Here is a 20583-nt window from a genome sequence, read left to right as displayed (position 1 = left end):
TTGGGAATCATTTTGCACGGATTACTGCATCAATGCGGCGTGGCATGGAGGCAATCAGCCTGTGGCATTGCTGATGTGTTATGGATGCCCAGGATGCTTCAATAGCGGCCTTTAGCTCATTAGCATTGTTGGGTCTGGTGTCTTTCAGCTTCTTCTTCACAATACCCCACATATTCTCTATGGGGTTCAGGTCAGGGGAATTTGCAGGCCAATCGAGGACAGTAATGCCATGGTCAGTACACCAGTTACTGGTGGTTTTGGCACTGTGGGCAGGTGCCAGATCATGCTGGAAAATGAATTCCTCATCTCCATAGAGCTTTTCAGCAGACGGAAGCATGTAGTGCTCTAAAATCTCTTGGTACACAGCTGCATTTACTCTGGGCTTGATGAAACACAGTGGACCAACACCAGCAGCTGACATGGCTCCCCAAACCATCGCTGACTGTGGGAACTTCACACTGGATTTCAAGCAACTTGGATTTTGCTCCTCTCCAGCCTTTCTCCAGACTCTGGCGCCTTGACTTCCAAATGAAATACAAAACTTGCTTTCGTCTGAAAAGAGGACTTTGGACCACTGTGCAACTGTCCAGTGCTTCTTTTCCTTAGCCCAAGTCAGACGCCTCTTCCGTTGTCTTGAGTTCAGAAGTGGCTTGACCATGGGAATACGGCTATTGTAGCCCATTTCCCGGACACGTCTGTGAACAGTGACTTTTGATACCTGGACTCCAGCTTCAGTCCACTGTCTTTGAAGCTCCCCCAAATTCTGGAAGCGACTCTTCTTCACAATGCTGTTAAGGCTGCGGTCATCTCTCTTGGTTGTGCAGCGTTTCCTGCCACATTTCCCCCTTCCAACAGACTTTTTGTGGATGTGCTTTGAAACTGCACTCTGTGAACAGCTTGCTCTTTGAGAAATTTCTTTTTGTGTCTTACCCTCCTGATGGAGGGTGTCAATGACGGTCCTCTGGACAGCAGTCAGATCAGCAGTCTTCCCCATACTTGTGATTTAGTTTACTGAACCAAGCTGAGTGTTTTTCAAGGCTCAGGAAACCCTTGCAGGTGTTTCGAGTTAATTAGACGATTCAAGTGATTCGTTGAACACCCTACTAGTATACTTTTTCATGATATTCTAATATTTAGAGATAGGATATTTGAGTTTTCTTAAGCTGTATGCCATAATCAGCAATATTAAAATAATAAAAGGCTTGCAATATTTCAGTTGATTTGTAATGAATCCAGAATGTATGACATTTTTGTTTTTTTAATTGCATTACAGAAAATAAAGAACTTTATCACAATATTCTAATTTTCTGAGACAGTCCTGTATATGCACATCATCTTTATCGTTGAGGAGCTATTCCTGATTCATTTTGGGTTCTTTTGGGCGTTTTTTCCAAGGGATAGGGTTAAAAAGTAGGACTTTAAGCCTCACAAGCACTACTACAAACACCTGCTAGCTTGAACCAAAATGTAGAATTGTAAGTTTCAGTTTGGGCTTGGGTGAAATGCTACTGTTCCAAGATGACAGATTTTCATGGCATACTATACTATGCCTTTCTGATAAAATGTATGGAATAATATACTATGACTTTTTAATGACATACCAGATACTTTAGCCTTAATTTTTAGCCGAACTGTCTACCTTTCGTTTATGGCGAAAGTTGCTCTCGTCAATGACAACAATCTCCCTTTCATCTCCTAGGCGTTGTCCAGTCCTTTTTTTGTGTCGCCTCATTGCATGTCTGCAGACTTTTCTTGCACAGGATGCCATCTTTGAGAGAGTTGTTGAGCTTTTCGCTATGCCATCTGTCTTCATATCAACCTGCCTCATTCGCAAGCCTTGTGAAAACCTGACAAGGAAGACAATTTACCTTTTTATTAAATGTTTCGTGTAATCACAACATAGGAATTATACAGACTAAAAAAAATGCAGTGGTTGGTTACCACCTTCACTCATTAAATAAACAGAAAGCACTATAGGGGTTCTTGTGCACCCTCCACTCACTGCTATCACATCTTAGAGCCATAAAGCCTCCTAAATGCAGTCATGATACAGACTTTTTAATATTGGATTGCAGTACAATCCCAGTAAAATCTATGATGGTATGGCTGATCTGAATGTATGATCTGGATTACCTGTAGAAGAATTTCATCCATGAAATTAAACTGCATCTTGAGTTCTCAAAGATAGATCCAGTTCTGATTGTTTTGGTTGTTTTTCTTCCCCTGTGGCTCTTATGTCGGCATACCCTGGACCAAAAATAAAACAGTTAACCTTCTATAATACAGTTAAATACTATATACAGTAGCCTATGTAGTTTGGCTATTGTGTAAACAAGTGTTCACAATTATAATGTGTCCAATAGCCTAAGTGTTTCAACTTTTGCATACTTTATTGTGTTATAGTTTTCCTTTAAAATTTGTACAATTTTCTTTTTTTTGGCCATCAATCTATAACCATTGTGTGACTGCTAAGCAAAAAAATATTTAATCGATTTCAAATACTTTATGAAATCTGAACTGACTGCATGTCAAAAATGTGCATGAACTCATCAGTTAATTATACGCATGGACTTGTGTGGGGATGTGTGGGTGCCATTAGTAAGAACGTTGCCTACTGGAATTTCAAAACCATGTAACCATGGAAAATGTTCAATAACCTTTGTAATGATCGGGCTTTATGCTTAACTACGATGCATATGTTACCACTAGGCGGCATTTTAACACCCATCGACATAGAAGGGAAAGCACTGTTAGTATATATATAAAGAGGCGAATTCCCTCCCTTAGTCGGTTCCGTAAGAGCCAGCATGTGGGACCGGGATTCTGGGATTTGTAGTCTTTCTAGTTCCATATTTTTCATAGTCTTATATTTCAACAGTTTTACGACAAACTGTGACTTTTTTGACATAGAAATTATTATTTAAGGTTGACAAACATCATATCTCTATAGAGAGGCGAAGTCCCTCCCCTTCTCGGAGCCTCCATGGGACCTTATTTCGGAAAAACGATAGATCGAAGTCAATGGAAAGAGAAAGATTATCTTTCGATCCCGTTTGAATTGTGCCACGAATGTGCCACGTAAAAAATCATTTCCATGTCAGAAAAGTCACCTTTTGTTGTAAAACTGTTGAAATATAAGACTATTAAAAATACGCAACTAGAAAGACTACAAATCCCAGAATTGCGTAAGTGATGTGACAATTTTTTTCCTCCACTACGAGATAGCTAACATCAGCACCATATAGATATAATCTATCTATATGGTGCTGGCTAAGATAAGATAACTTTAACAAGATGCCTGTGTGCTTAGTACCAGGTTGTTATCATACGAGCAATGGGTCTTGCTCATTCTTTCGCTTCCCGTCTGATGAAAGGACCAGGATTGGCTGGATCAAGTTAGCTACCTAGCTAGCACATTAGTTAGCATTACAGCCTTGTCATTTTTATTGGCCTTAACATGAAGTAACTTTAAGTAACCCAATATGTTAAACAGTAAGAGTAGTAGTTATATTTCGTGAACCCTTTGAAGAGTACTGTCACCGGTGTGATCATTCTATAATACACAATTTAAAACATTGTGCGAGGTGGTTGCTATGCAACAACAATAACAGCTATCGAACATATTAGACGGACAGCATTCTCGTCGTTTAGGTGTTTTTTTTTTTCTGGAGATAGGCACTTCTCAATCCACTCCTCCATACTTAGGCCATCCCGGAGGTTGAAGTTAACCTTAAATGTTTCCATCTTAAGCTTTGTTAGTTAGTTATTTTCGTAACGGACGTAACTGTTGTAGCTTTTCTCAGACGCGGAGGGATACTGACTTGTGAAAAGTAACTACAATTATACCCGTGATATACGCTCATTATCACGGCTAAGAAACATCAGATTGCTTGATTTAACTTCTCCCTTTTATAAATATATACTAACTGTGCTTGCCCCGCCCCCCCAAAAAAAGTTGTAAATTAAACAAGACACATGTTTGTTATGTTATAAAGCCTTGGAGGGTGGGAGTTTATAAACCAAATAGTAACCGCCCTTACGGGTCGCTCTAATAAGTAAAGCCAACGCACCCACAAGGACACCTGGCCTCCTATTATCCAAGCGCGGACAGAAGAAATCTGAGAGCAGACATTCCAGCATACTTGGAAATGTACCGAGCCCAGCGTACTCCGTTTGGAGAAATATCGAGGCTGCACATGAGTAGACTCCGCGGTCTTAAAATCCCCAGAATGCTTTGCGCACGGACACATTTCCCCAAATCTGTGGCGGAAGATGTAAGGCCTCTCATATGACGCACACCTGCACACTTGCTAGCCTGTTCCACTCTTCTTTTTCAGAATGCCAGGAAGTATTCTTGACTCGCTTCTGAAGCAAGATGCTCGGCAGAAATGTGCTACCAAGCAAGCGTACTTGCGATTGAGAAACACCCAGTAACTCGCAGAGACTAGCTTCTTTAATTTACACATTCAAACAGAAACTGAATAGGCAGATTTAGAAGGATTTATTTATTTGGAAATGTTATTTTGACTACAATTAAATCAAGTTATTTTGGTAAAACTAATGAAAAATATAACAATAAACATATTTAACAAATTCTTTTTTTTTTGTAATGTTTTTAAATATTATTTTGTAAAATATCTTAACCCTGACGGCTCGCCACTGGTTAATACATACCATCTATAGACATCTGTTGAGTTGTGTTTCTTCTTCAGCTTTATTGCGTTTTGACATAATCTGCATCTTTTTTTTTTCTTCAGAAGGTTTTTTTTCTGTAGCCATTTAATTAACTTGGCTGTCCTCCTTTTAGTTGGCTTTCTTTCAGTTAAAGACACTATTTTACTTGCCAGGCTCATGTCTTAACGTCAGGTTTGCTGGTCTATTGTTGAAGCTCTGCAAGTATCAGTAACGTAAAGCCCGCGATGTCAGGGTCATGCAGATAGGATGACCTTTTGGGAGCGCTTTTTTTTGTTTCCTCCTCCTACGCAGTGACTTGAAGGCATCATGCTTCCTAACAAAAACATCATTAAGGTTCTTAATGATATAAAACTATTTGGAGCGCCCTGTTCTCTGACAGTGGTATCATCCTGGGATAACACATTGGAAATCCAGGTTCCACCAGAACTCCACTTTGACATGTACCACGGAACAAAAAAAACTTCCACCATTCTGCCGATTGCACCAGACACCGAGGAGGACAGTGGGAAGGAGGAGGAGGCACATGCACAACCCGCGAACACACGTGGAGGCAAGACCGGAGAAAGCAGCATGGAATTGTTAGCTCTGCGAAGAGGCAAGAGGAAGTGTTTAGAGGCCCAGTATGACACAGATGAAATTGTTGGTATGTAGAACATTTTAATATTGACAATTTGGCGACTTACATGTACATTCCTACCACAAAAAATCGATAAATAACGTAACATTAGCAAGTACAAGCTAGCTATCTTAACAGCGTGGCTAGCTTTCAGTAAATGAATGCTAATGGTTAACGTGGTTCTGTTAAAGGCTAATGTTAGCTATAAAAGGTTATTGTCATGTTTTTGTAATGCCTGGCAGCCATCAATTACGTAAGGGATAATGTGCAGCGAGGTGGTCATTATGGGGAAAAAACACCCGACGCTGTTGGAGATTTGGTGGATGTTTAAAACCAACCTCGTCTCCGCGTGTCGTTTGGTAAGCTGGGTAAATTCGTAAAAAGGAAGGGATTAAGAAACACCAGAATGCAAGTTAAACAATAATCTTGTTTTAATGATAAAAAGTAACAATACAAATACAAATACAAATACAAACACAAAGGAAGTACTTCCTGCTCTTCCTCCAATCTCACGGATCTGGTCAGTTTGAAGAAAAGAAGAGAGTGGTCTAAAGAAAGCATAGGCTTATATCCAAAACCCCAGGAGGAGCTATGCGGCTGCCCCCCCCCCCCCCCCCCCCCCCGAGGGGTCCTCCACTTAGAAAAGACAGCCAATCAGCGCGAGCCAGAGGCGACCCTTACATTCGAGATAACAAACCCCTCCTTGCAAGTTTCACATACTTTTGGCATTTTATAAAGATAGTTTTAAGATATAGTTTTTTATAGTTGGATTATACAAATAACACATGTGAGTTACCTTAACCTCAAACAATAATAACAAGAGGAAAACATCAGCTCTGATCTCAAGCAGTAAAAAGTACCGCACACTCATTTAGCCTGCAACTCTTCCAGACACTTGAGCTATTGTTCTTTAAGAATATTCCCTGCAGAATCTTTATTTCAAATAAAAGGTTTCACATTGCATATTTCCAGCTTCCTTTACACATACTGCTATTATTAATACAAAGTAATCAACCACACACATATGTTTAAAACAAGTAGATTTCCCTGATCATTTGACATGCTGCTTCCATTTCCCATAGAGTAATAAAACATGTTTAAGCTAATTTCTCCACACTGTTTGTAGCCCTCCAGTACCCACATATGAAAGAATAAAAGCAGAGGAATCAAATAAAACACTAATACAGGAATAGTTGATAAATGATTATACAGGGCATATGATCACAGTAAGAAATACACACACATATTCTCTAGGAAGTGACCCTTGTTATAGGTCCGAATGTCCTGTCCCCTGAAAGTCATGAGTTTTGGTTGATTAACAGAAGTTTAATTGTTCTTGTGGCTTAATGGCTTCCCTGAACTTCCCTTCACCCCAAAGTCAGCTTACTAGGAATGAATACATTTTATTGATAAGCTCAAAAGGACGTTTATCTTGGTTACTGCTGGGTGACCCAAGTCTCCAGGCCTGCAGGATGTGTAGGAGATAAACATTAATTCTACAAGACTTTAACTAAATTATCTGAAAATGTATCTGGGAATTCCCCTGTTAATTTCAAGGACTATTGATAATTAACAGAGAGACCCTATGGGCCTCTTCTTGGTATCTGCTAGGCAGAAGTCACTCAATGCAGAAATCACAAGTTTAACACATATTCTATATAAGGTGACATTAAAATGAATATACCAGATTGAACTTTCCTGCCATAACACGTTACTTTAATACTTCAAATAACTCAAATAATACTTCAATCCCCCTTTTGGTCTCCCCGCCACGAGACCAACTCACATAAGACATTTGAAACACAACTACTGTCCTTCCTTGCCACTGTGTCTGCTCCCCAACAGTATACCTTTGTGAACAGAACACAACTTTCAATGTCAGTGAAGGAACTATCAGAGTGCGAACCTGAGTGCCAGAAAGCAGCATCCTTGCGTGTTGTTGAATCCTCAGGGCCCCCCCCCCCCCCCCCCCCCCCCCTCAGCGGAAAACGCCAACAAGGGCAGCTGATAGGGAGGGGGAGATGCGGCCTTTCCATCAAAGGTTGAACTGATGAATCTGATCAGAGAGAAGTAGACTCCTCTGCTGCCTCGAGAAGTCCCCCAGCCCGCTGACGCCAGCTTCCGAGTCGTCTGCTGTCGGGATGTCCGCGAGGTCCTTCTCCTCCAGTCCGCTGATGACAGCTTCCAAGTCGTCTGCTGTAAGGATGTCCGCGAGGTCCTTCTCCTCCAGTCCGCCGATGGAAGCTTCCAAGTCGTCTGCTGTAGGGATGTCCTCGTTGACGATAGCCAGGTCCGTCCTGATGTCCTCCATGGTCCTAGCCGGTGATTTCCTCGCCGCACACTGGCTCCAGTAGTACCAGATGTCCCCCTTTGCTCCTCGGCGGACTGCATGAGATGTCCTCTGGGTCACTCTGTAGAGGCCGGAGAACCTGGGGTTGAGCCACGTAGGCCTGACGAACTCCGCTGTGTCGGCCTCCTGCTCCTCGGGTCCCCCTTTTGGCGTCAGCAACCTGTGTGGAGAAATCTGATACCCACCCCTCAAGTCTACGCTCAGGGCTTCTGGGCCCTCAGGGGTTTGACCCACCACTGGTAGGCCGCTTCAGAATTCTAATACTTGGCCTGTGTCAACAAAATAAACCCCAACATCTTCAGTTGAACTAAATAACATATCTCAATAGCTCTGAATTTCTGACAAGCATCTGTGTTATTTTAAATGAAATCCTTGATATCCTATTTAAAATCTAAATATAATATGAACTGCTAATGTCTCTGGTATTGGAACACACTAATGTTATGGATTAAAAACAACTAAAATCATGATACTGACAAAGTGAATAATTTCCAGGCGAGACTGCTTCTACCTGTCACTGCTTAGATATTATCAAGCTGAAAAAATGAATACAGAAATCCAACATACTGTCATCAAATGTCTTTCCATTATGAATTTAAATTAAATGTACATCCCCCTAATGATCTAAACAGTCTATGGCTTTTACTTCTTTACCAGGCTAGTTACAAGATGTTGTCTAAATTAAATTCTATCTCATTACATTACTATGTTTTAACTTAGCTGTAATATGTTCTTTCTACACTTCAAACCTCAGTTACTTTAATACCTGTTGAAATATTACAAAATTGTTTTCATTATCACAGTTCACCGTTTCATTCTCATTCTGGAATTACCTCTCTCAGTAGCCCCTTGGCCACTGATTCTGCATCTGTGTTACCTGTTATAACTCAATCAATATTAGAAACATGTCAACATTAATCAAACAGTATCTTATCCCCAGATATGGAGCAGGTTTAATCTAAAACTGTCAATCAATGGTCAGATTGAACATCTGAGTTGGGGCGGCAGGTTTCTTCCAGTCCCTAAATGAAAAAATACCACACTCCCCCTTTTTACACATGTAAACATGTGTAACAAACTGCTGTATGGGAAGAAAACCTTCAGGTAACCAGTGGTTATAAGAAAATACCAAACATCATTCACAAAAGTACATCCATCATTTTTCACAGTAAACACTCCAGGGAAAATAAGTATTCATTTCCAACTGGCAGTCCTAAAAGAAACAGAATCTTTAGATTTTAGTTTGAGTTTTACATTTGCAAACCGCCAACTCCTGTGGGAATTAGAAACGGGTCACATGTGGTTTCCCCCTTTTGCAGAATTTTTAGGAAACCTGTGTTTCCCTTGGAGCTCCACAATAATATGTTAGTCCAAAGACATGCTCGGTTAGTTATTGTTTTAGAATCAAGCAGTTGCACTGATCACATGCAGAAATTCATTCACACTCACACTGTCAGGTTGTAAAGTCAAGTCCGGTCAGCCCCAGAGTCTGTCATTGATAGTGCTTTTCTCAAGTCACACTGTCAGTCAGGGTCAAAGGTCATTTGGTCTCAGTTTCATTGGCCATGTGTCGTGCTCTGCAGAGACTTTAATATTCTACTAGCTGGAGTTGTACTAGTGACATCATTGTGTTGATGTCAACCAATGCAACAAAGTTTTCCTCGTGTTCGCAGCATCATTTTCTTCAGATTTTTAACAAACAAATGATCAATACACTTTATTAATATACCGCCCCTAGGAAACACAATACCTGACAAATGTTCATGCAAGGCATTCTTAAGTGAACCTGCAGAAAACGGCCTTTCGAATTAATATTCCAAATTAATCAATAATAATAATAATCCATGTTATCAATTTGTTTACCCTTAGAAGTGAACATACCTCATAATGTTACATCAGGATGTTAAACTAAGCTTTAGCCAAATCGATCATTATTACTGTTTCAGATCTAACTGGAGGTTGAACACACAAAACCTTTTTTTTGTTTACATCATGCAAACCACTAACATATTTTCCAATTTCAGCATCAGCCCTGTTACTCGAAAATTACATCCTAGATAGGAATATCAGGAATGGAACAAACATTTAATCTTCAGAAATGTTCTCAACAGATGGAGAGTAATGCCATCTCTCTATCTAGTGAATAGCCAACATATTTAAAAATGTCAGATATACAAAAATAAGCCTAAATACTCTTTTACTATCAAAGTCTAAAGCTAGACCTAAGCAGAACAGTTTTGGTAATGGACAATTTAATCTAGAAACAAAACAAAACTGGACTTGTGTTTTTGTTATGTGTTCTTCAAAATACATTAGTAAATACCTTCTGAAGTATTCACAATATAACTAACCCTCTCTAAGATATGAAATCCATTCATCTTTAACCAGATACTATTTCCCTATTTATTTTTAGTTCATGATAATAATGGTATAACGTCCACACGTTTACCCATAGCTAGTCACTATGTCAAGATTATCATGTGTGACATAATAATCAGATGTCTTGTTTGCCAAACAAGGATATTAAACCTTAACCCTTTCAGCATTCCAGACCATCATTAAACAATCAGCCTCCTTTCCTAAACACTAAGCATATCGTTCTACACCACCTTCTGATAAACTCTTGCACAGTTATGCTGTAAAATCATTGCATGATTTCTTCAGAGTCTGAACAGACTGAGACCAGCCTGTCTCAAGATCTTGTCATATTGAGAACAGTCAATGATTCATTGTCCTCTTCAGCTGTAGTCAGTGGCAGGGCCCCCAAAAAGCTAGAACCGGCCCTGGTCAGTGGGCTCCAAGGAAACTCTCTCTGGCATTGGGATGTCCTGAGGGGTAAGGGACCTCTGGATCAATGTGATACAATCAGCAGACACACGTTGTCCTCTGTGCCGCAGAAATCCCCCAAAACTGCAGTACCTCTTCACACCACTGTTGCCTTGACAACGAGGCACAAGCAAACTGTGAAAACCTCCTTTGAGATGTGTTCTTTGCACAATTCTTCTGTTTGCAATGAGCAACTTTTCACCAACACACTGATTCAGAGTACAACCCAAAGGTGGCGCACAACTATCCAATGCTGCTGTAATCACAGCAAATCAGCTACTGAGAAAAGCTCAATGTAAATCTCTCCCCCAGCGGGTGACAAAATAAAACAGCTGAGTGTCTATATGGTCAGGAATGCTGAAACATGTGAACGTTAAACCCATTAATGGTAACAGTCTTCCTATTCTTCATTACTTCAGTTCTCAGTTAATAGGCAAAACAAAAAACTTTTCTTAACCACTATAGATTCATCTTTTATCTTCTTGCTTATTCTATTCTTTTCAAATTGTTTATCTAAGTTGTGTTACAAGCATGGTTAGATTTGTAACAGAATACAAAACTAACTGTATCCAGCGCTATATATTTAAAACAAGTAATCTGACTACAGTTAATGAATATATTTTGGAACACTTAAAAGAATTATTACAAAATGTAATCTTCATTATTACTAAAGCTGAAACCTAAATAAATCATCACGGAACATTTTTCTGTCCTTATTACTTAATTGTTTCAATAAAAACTAAAAGCATTGTGAAAACTCCCATTTTTGAGAACATCTCTCAACACTTTTATTCCATCTAAGCACGAATGTTTATGACAAACTCGTCCTATTAATCCCAAACGGTCTTTAATGGTATCAATTGTGAACATTTCTTAATATTAATTGTAAATGCAACGTACGTTCTCTTTAGAACAAAGATAGGATAGTTGCAGCTGAAACTGGTTAATAGCAATGTTCTGTTAACCTAGATAAGCCTGTTGTTCTTATATCTAGTAAATATATTCTTATTTCATGTTACTCACAAAACAATATGACATTTTCCAGAATAGTAGTAACTCTATATAACCTGTACTCTCTCTATACTTCTTCAAACCGTCTCATTACTCCTGTCTTTCTGTCTCACTGCGCCCTGCAGCTGCCTCCGCTCCAGCCCCTCACAAATCACCCCTTTGTGAAACTGTGAGATGGCTGGAGCAAAACCTCGTGCAGGACCTCTGTCATGCTTAAACATGAACAGATTCCCTCTGACTGACACATTTACAAAAACCTTATTTTTACTGTCTACTTCTTCTTCATAAACTAAAAAACACCATTGTGGTGAATCGTTTACGTTTTCCGTTTCCTATCTACTTTAAACAACCATCAACTGAGAGTAACTGTATATGATAACAACTCCTAAATAACCTCACAATATATATATTTCTTCCAATGAGTTCGTTATTTCATGTCTAACAAATGTTCCTCTTTCCATGTCGTATTCTAGATGGAAAAATCCACCTATCATATTTAATTTGAATAAAACCTTAACTTTAATGTACTTCATATACTCAGTAAATCTCTTTTTACTTTCCCCTAAGGTTACTGTATGTAACATAATTTTCCTTGAAGTATAATTAAGTACAATCCTTAGTTAATGACAAATACCATGAAATTCACAACGCGATGCAACGGTATCAATCAGTTCTCAAAGACTATATTTAAATAACAGCAAATCATTGTTTATTAATTTCAATATGTCTACCACTTCAAATCACACCTTGATCTGTTCATTTTCTATGTATTTCAGTCCAACTTCAGATCACTAGAGACAAAAGCAAGCAGACACCCTCCGGGCCGCTGCTGCTCTCGAGAGGAAAAAGGGTGGGGGGAACTCTCACAGACAAATATTGACACCCCCTTCTCTCTCTCCTGCTGTAGCTCTCAGCCTCCTTTGGAAAAGGAGGGCTTCTTTCAACAATTAGCACTTCTGCTATCCTTTTATTCAATTTTTCTGCTTGAACCCACTGTTCTCGTAAGCTCTTAACTCACGCTCCTCTCGTTAAAATTCTCCCTTCATTATGACTTCGTATAGAGCTATTCATCTGACTTAGGCTGTTTCTGTTACCAGTAAATATTCACAGACTTCATATCTATTGATCTGACTTACTGTCTTTGGTACCAGTAAATATTCACAGAATTTTTTTTCCCCGTACAGTCTATTTCAGCTTTTATTGTCCGATGTTTATTCCAACAAGTTTAGCAAGCCTCTCAGCGCGCTTCAACACCGTCTTTCAACGATGTGACGCTGACATGGAGCCGAAAACCCAGGCTTACAGAACTCTTTATCGTGACGTTTGGCTTTATAGATTCAACCCCCACAGAACAAAGGATTAATGAGGTCCGGTCACTTCAAAATTGGTTTTCGAAGGTTGCGTTACTCTCCTTTGGATTTTACTTATAACTCAACTTCGATTCCTATGAACCTAAGAATTGTTATTCAGATTCGTCTCCTGGATGCCGTCTGAAAACGGTCACTGGACGTCCCCCAACGAGTCTTCAGCCGTCTCCTTTCTGAAAAAAGTACGGGGCCTTTCACCTTCGTCTTACATACCTCGTTGATTCACTTTTATGTTATATAACTTTCCTACCTATCTAAAATATGTATCTGTACTGTTACTATAAAAACACTGTAAACTTCGTCTGACAACCCTAAAATTTGGAATATGGTCAAATCACAGGTTTCGAATTAAATCGTGTCTGCTCACCTGGTAGCCTATTGTACAGAGCTCTGTTTTTAGTTGTCAGAAGAGGCCGAGATGTTTAGCCCTGGACTATTCCGTCCGCTTGCTGCTGGTGGTCTCTTCCCCGAAAACACCCCACTCAGACACGTCGGGTCACCATTTGTTGGAGATTTGGTGGATGTTTAAAACCACCCTCGTCTCCGCGTGTCGTTTGATAAGCTGGGTAAATTCGTAAAAAGGAAGGGATTAAGAAACACCAGAATGCAAGTTAAACAATAATCTTGTTTTAATGATAAAAAGTAACAATACAAATACAAATACAAATACAAATACAAACACAAAGGAAGTACTTCCTGCTCTTCCTCCAATCTCACGGATCTGGTCAGTTTGAAGAAAAGAAGAGAGTGGTCTAAAGAAAGCATAGGCTTATATCCAAAACCTCAGGAGGAGCTATGCGGCTGCCCCCCCCCCCCCCCCCGAGGGGTCCTCCACTTAGAAAAGACAGCCAATCAGCGCGAGCCAGAGGCGACCCTTACATTCGAGATAACAAACCCCTCCTTGCAAGTTTCACATACTTTTGGCATTTTATAAAGATAGTTTTAAGATATAGTTTTTTATAGTTGGATTATACAAATAACACATGTGAGTTACCTTAACCTCAAACAATAATAACAAGAGGAAAACATCAGCTCTGATCTCAAGCAGTAAAAAGTACCGCACACTCATTTAGCCTGCAGCTCTTCCAGACACTTGAGCTATTGTTCTTTAAGAATATTCCCTGCAGAATCTTTATTTCAAATAAAAGGTTTCACATTGCATATTTCCAGCTTCCTTTACACATACTGCTATTATTAATACAAAGTAATCAACCACACACATCTATTTAAAACAAGTAGATTTCCCTGATCATTTGACATGCTGCTTCCATTTCCCATAGAGTAATAAAACATGTTTAAGCTAATTTCTCCACAATGTTTGTAGCCCTCCAGTACCCACATATGAAAGAATAAAAGCAGAGGAATCAAATAAAACACTAATACAGGAATAGTTGATAAATGATTATACAGGACATCTGATCACAGTAAGGAATACACACACATATTCTCTAGGAAGTGACCCTTGTTATAGGTCCGAATGTCCTGTCCCCTGAAAGTCATGAGAAGTTTAATTGTTCTTGTGGCTTAATGGCTTCCCTGAACTTCCCTTCACCCCAAAGTCAGCTTACTAGGAATGAATACATTTTATTGATAAGCTCAAAAGGACGTTTATCTTGGTTACTGCTGGGTGACCCAAGTCTCCAGGCCTGCAGGATATGTAGGAGATAAACATTAATTCTACAAGACTTTAACTACATTATCTGAAAATGTATCTGGGACTTCCCCTGTTAATTGCAAGGACTATTGATCATTAACAGAGAGACCCTAGGGGCCTCTTCTTGGTATCTGCTAAGCAGAAGTCACTCAATGCAGAAATCACAAGTTTAACACACATTCTATATAAGGTGACATTAAAATGAATATACCAGATTGAACTTTCCTGCCATAACACGTTACTTTAATACTTCAAATAACTCAAATAATACTTCAACGCGAAGCCTGCTTATTACATGGCCACATGTAATAAGCAGGCTGTCCCGCTTATTACATGTGGCCATATAATGAGGAGGCTGTCCCGCTTATTACATGGCCACATTCTCAACAAACTAACGACACGACTCCCAATAATTATTGAAATGCTTTTATGGATTCAGAAAATGTTTTTATTGATTTAAAAAAATAGTAGGCTATTATTGATGAATGCATCCGCTAAGAGAAAATAGTCAGTTGTTACTGTTTGAACTAGGTAGCAGTGGCAGGAACTGCTTCGATAGCGTTTTTGCGGAGCTTTTTGATTACAGATTTGAAAACATCGTTGCTTGCTTTAAAAGTAGCACAATTCATTATGTCAAACCTTGGAAAGTATCTAGATATTCCTGCCATTAGGGCAGGAATATCCAAAGTAACTTGCAACTGAATATGTTTGGATGTCTATGTCTGGATCGTTGCGTAAAAAGGATGGTTTCTGCCCTGTTACTTCTCTGCTGTTTTCTTGTCCCAGTTTGAAAAGTGGGACAAACTGTATACAGTTCAATTGAACCGACTTCTTTCTGCAGATGTGAGCGTCCTTAACACAATAGTATGAAGCTGCAGCGTCGGAGGCTGCACCCGCACTCCCAGGACCCTAGACCCTAGTTGTTTTTGCAACATCGCCACCTAGCGGATTGGATGACCGCAAAAGTAGACATTGTAATGCAAAAGTAACAAACTTTTAATTTAGTTACACATGTTTTTATTATTATTATTATATTTATTTTATATAGGGAGAAGGCGTGGGGTTAAATGTGTAATATAATATAATAGTACAATATTTAGTTTATCAATTTGATACCGCTTATGTTTCTACAGTATCATAATTCTTATTGTATTACACGTTCAAAATGAATCAAATTAAATGTGTCTTTAAAGAGGTGCTAGACTACTGAAAAAACCACTGTAAGTGTGTTTATGCACCAGGCTGCAAAAGATAAACATGCAATTTCAATCTGCTGTTGTCGATTAGCTGAGGGCCTCTGTCGGGGTCACAGCGATGGCTTCTGTCGGGGGCACGTCGATGGCTTCTGTCGGGGGTACTGCATCTTCTGAAACTAAAGTAGAAAAACCCAATACCAGTCATACATATTTGTTACAACGCGGCTCCTGGGCTGTAACATAAAGCATGGAGGCGAAACGAGGGATAAGAACATAACAGTTGTTTATTTTTAACTAACAAAATAGTGCAAGCCACCAGCAACAGGTCCCCAAGCCTGGCACAGAGCGAGTGCCCAGAGGAGTGAACACCGATAATTTCACAGACAGACATAAATTAGGCCTAATTGTTAGATTCTGAAACGACAGATTATAACCTACAGAATAGGCCGACATAATAACTGACTAAAACACCTCATGCAATATTACAAAACATGGCAACATGTAAACAAAAAGACTAACAGTTGGTTTTGCATCAAGACACCTGTAAAAGGTATCCTACATTGCTCCTACAGTGTTGTTTACAAATTGGACATAACATTAATACTTTACCTTTGAATTTTAGACGTTCAAAGTATTAATGCTGCTTTAAGTCAATATGTGTTGCACCTGCTAAAGCAGTCTTTGGAGCTGCCATGTTTTGTTGATCAGTTTTTTCCAATAGAATAAGTGTAAGTGGCACACGTCACTAGCTTAAAGGGCCTAGCAAGCTGCAGGCTTGACAGAATAACTTCAAACAGTTGTCAAAGAAAAAGTTGTAATTGTGTATTGTTTGTAATTAATTAACATTGATTTAATATAATCTTACTAGTAGTTTAAGTATTAATTTGTATTGTCTTTTTTGGGCAATCAGCTTTTAGTCATCAGTGTTTGGTTTGTTACAAGCACTGCATTTTAAGAGATTGTTCTAAATGACTATTTACTACTATTTATTTTTTAGTATCATCCTTTTAATCAGATGGACATTGCTATGGTGAAATTATTTCAGGTTTCCAAATGAAATCAACTCATATTGTATATATTAAAAAGAAACAAAAGCTGTGACTTTTACGATTGGGTTATGCTTAGGATGAATTCATGATAGTAACCATGCAACAATGCAGTGTATGGTGCTCAAAATAAATGTCATATAATCTAACAATACATTGTCTCTAATACTTACTACACAGACCCCTCTGTGCATCAGCCTCCACACAACCGGGCAAATACATCGCCATGGGCTGAAAAGGGTATTTCTGGTTTATTATGTTGTGAGTGCTGTATGTATTGCAAGATTAATTTTACTCCAGCCCTTACTGTAATTTTTGTAATGTAATGTTGACTTTTCTCAGCATTGTGTGTTGTGTTTTATGATAAATACTACTTAATAGTTGTTATAAATCACAATGAATCCCTAACATAAAATGTTATCTGATAATAACAAAAAAGGTGGTTGTATGTGATTGTAGTAATGGTTCTTATATCTCCCGATCCAAAATGTACCATTGACCTGGCTGCTACTTGGACATAACCATGCATGACTGGAAAAAAAAAACACTGACATCATACGTAGCAAATATATAATCTCTCTAAAGTTGTCATTTTTATCTGTCATTCAAAATGTACAGTGCTTCCACCTCTGTCGAAGCATCCGGGAACCTCTGCAGAAAAGGCACAAGAATACGGTAGGCATGTGTTTCACAGCCAGCTACATTAATTCAAACAGTGCTCAGGTGTGGTTTTATACTGCTTTGATTATTTGCCATTTTGCAATTGGTTAAGGAGAGGGAGATTGTCAAAAGTTTAAAATGTAACAGTATTTAATTATGAGGCCTTCATTTGTTTCAGAAGACCCCAGTCTACAGACAGCTCTGCAGGAGGCTCAGCAAATGATATACGGCCAAAATCAGGAGATTGCCACCTTGAGAGAATGGGTTAATATTCTAACGGAGGACCGTAATTTTCTCAGGGAGAGACTTAAAGAAGGTAAAGATGATTTGAGGAGATTACAAGTTTAGAAATGTATATATACGTTGATTGTGATGAAACAATTGCTGTTATTAGGAAATAATTACTTTATTTGTTTTGTGTAGCTCTTGCACTCAGAAAGGAAAGGGGAGGCGAGCTAGCCACGAAGATCCCACCTGGAGATCAACCACCTGGACAGCGGAAAGAGGACTCGGATTAATCGGACCTTTCGTCATCTAGCGATTCATCCGAGTCTGAATCAAGTTCTGAATCATCTGAGGACAAGAAGCCCAAGAAGAAGTCCACATCCAAGTCCAAGTCTAAGCGCAAGCTCAAGCGCAAATCGGACAAGAAAAAACGGAAACATTTGCGAGGTATGTACTGACTCTTTCAAAAACTCAAGTGATACAGTTGTCACTCCAAAATGAGGTTGGCTTAGCACTTAATCAATATTGATATAAAATAGAAAGACCCACAGAGATTGCAGAAACATGTTATACCTATCCTCAACAAAGTCCTTAATAGTAGCCTGTCATTTCAAAGTATTACAAAACTCACACAACTGCAGAGGGCAATTGTTTTTAAGAGAGATGTACTTGCTACTGTCCACCATAAGCAGGTGACAGCCATTACCACAGAAGCTGAAAGATGCCTTGCTTGTCAAGATGTTGTGTCAATTTTGTTACAAATTCATTACCTGCAAAAAGGGGATTGATTTATTTTACTATAATTCCATCTATAAGTAACATCCTATCAGATGGGGGACCCTGGGACAACATCTTGAACCAAATGGGCATCCATGGATTAATTTGTGTCAGTTTATGGGTGTTTGATGTGAAAAAGTTTGTTTGTCGGAAGTCTGCCATGGTAGCTGGATCTAAACCTCTTAGTCTCTCTTTCAAAGATTACAGTCGTCATGGACATACTGTATGTGTCCATTTGCCTCTCACACATACAGATGTAGCGATTCATTTCAGACAGTTTGAAACGCGAGGGCCGTGATTGGTACGTGATCTGCCCTCGCTCAAGGGAAAACCTCCAGCTTGACTTGAGACCGCCCCCGTGATAGATAAATGTAATTATAATGAAGCCAGCTGCAATGGATCATTAATCCACCAGGGGGTGCAGTGGGGTTCCACACTGGAGCTCATGTGAAATAAAGTCAGATACAGTACGCTGGATGTACAGCGGAACTTTGTTAAGATCCATATGTCACGGATATCAGACTCTGTGCTAAATAAGAGACACGTAATCATTTACAAAACATCACCATGTTGTTATTTAACAAAATAATGTTGTTTAGTCGAAAAAAGGAACGGGAGGAAATGCAGCCCGGCTCTCGATGTTTAATTCTAATTTAATCATCATCTTCACCACGATCATTTATGTTTATGTTCACCGAATTGACATGAAATCAATGACACATATGAATATACTGTATTCAACTTCATTAAAACGTTATTAACGTGCCTAAAAAAATATTTTAATGGAGCCTCGTCGGCAGATCAAGTTTCCAACGCGCAGCGGAGGGATATTGGTCTGCATGACGGGTGTTATTTTCCCCATAAGGAACAAGTCGCTGAAAATTATCCCGCTTATTACACGGCCACATTCTCAACAAAGTAACGACACGACTCCCAATATTGATTGAAATGCTTTTATGGATTTAGAAAATGTTTTTATTGATTTAAAAAATAGTTGTATGTATGGATTTAAATTGACATGCATCCGCTAAGAAAAATAGTCCGTTGTTACAGTTTTTAAACAGTGTGAATGAAACGGCAGCTCTCTCCCCCCTCCCCCCCTGATCTTTCTTCTCCAGCAGCTAAATGAACTGGAGGTTACTCTGAGTGACCATAGACTGTATGTGACAAGCTTACAGTTAGTGACGTAACAACACCATAAAAGCTGGTGGGTTGAAGGCAATACGGGAGGTAAAAATAACTACAATAATTGTGATTCATTTATTGTGGCTTTTATGTTTTTAGGTATAACATTTTATTTTATTCAGGCTTATAGTTCACCCTTCTCTAAAAGCCTTCAACAATGACAATATTCATTGTAATTTAATAAATCCTTCCAACACACATTGTAAAAAATAGCCTACTGTAAGTTAAGAAATCATTTCAATATTTACATCTTCTGATGTAACAACAATAACATTATAAATAGTAACATAGCTGAACATGGTATTGCACATTTAGCTTTGAGTGTTACTGACCTGAGAGGTTTTTATTACATGAATTAAGGTGACTGAGGCTTTTTAACATACAGGGATGCAAACTCATCAGGTATGAAAAAGGTGACAAGGATCCGAGCCCCCGGCTCCCCCACCCCACGGAATGACAGAGGATTTTAGCAGTCAGAACAACTAAAGCAGCAGTGTTAATAATAACAGAAACGCCAAAGAGTCACATCTAATAGAAATATATAAAAGCATTTATTTTAATTGTGTAGCAGTCAGTTTATAATTTTGGCAGCACTTTTGAGCATTTTGAAAATGTATTTTCATGCCTCTGTGCAAGGCTTAAGTCTTTTTATCTTTATAGCCACATGGTGTAAAGTAACTAAGTTCATAAACTCAACAAGTACTATACTTGGGCACAATTTTGAGATACTTGTACTTTATTTAAGTATTTCAATGTTTTGCTACTTTGTTCTTCTACTCCACTACAGTTCAGAGGTACATGGTGTACTTTGACTCCACTACATGTATTTAATACCTTTAGTTACTTTACAGATGTGGATGAATGATGTGAAATATAATCAAGTATTAAATCAGACTTTAGTTCCACCTGGAGTAAATCCACAAGCTACCCTGCAGTATACAAAGTCATTCAAACTAGCTGCACCTTTAGCAGCTT

General features: G+C 38.9%; 1 long non-coding RNA gene across 2 annotated transcripts; it reads left to right on the top strand.

Moving 5' to 3' along the window:
- The first annotated feature begins 12771 nt into the window (after positions 1-12771).
- On the top strand, positions 12772-19749 carry LOC307015972. 2 transcript variants are annotated; one of them, XR_013801694.1, is made up of 4 exons: positions 12772-17001; positions 17380-17436; positions 17603-17737; positions 17845-19749. It is a non-coding gene; the product is annotated as an uncharacterized lncRNA (long non-coding RNA). The 2 variants fall into 2 exon arrangements; XR_013801695.1 differs by having other exon boundaries at positions 17600-17737.
- Positions 19750-20583: the final 834 nt, after the last annotated feature.

This window comes from Notothenia rossii (assembly GCF_949606895.1).
Source record: "Notothenia rossii genome assembly, chromosome: 8".
Taxonomy (NCBI): Eukaryota; Metazoa; Chordata; class Actinopteri; order Perciformes; family Nototheniidae; genus Notothenia; species Notothenia rossii.
This window is presented reverse-complemented; position numbering and strand designations above follow the sequence as displayed.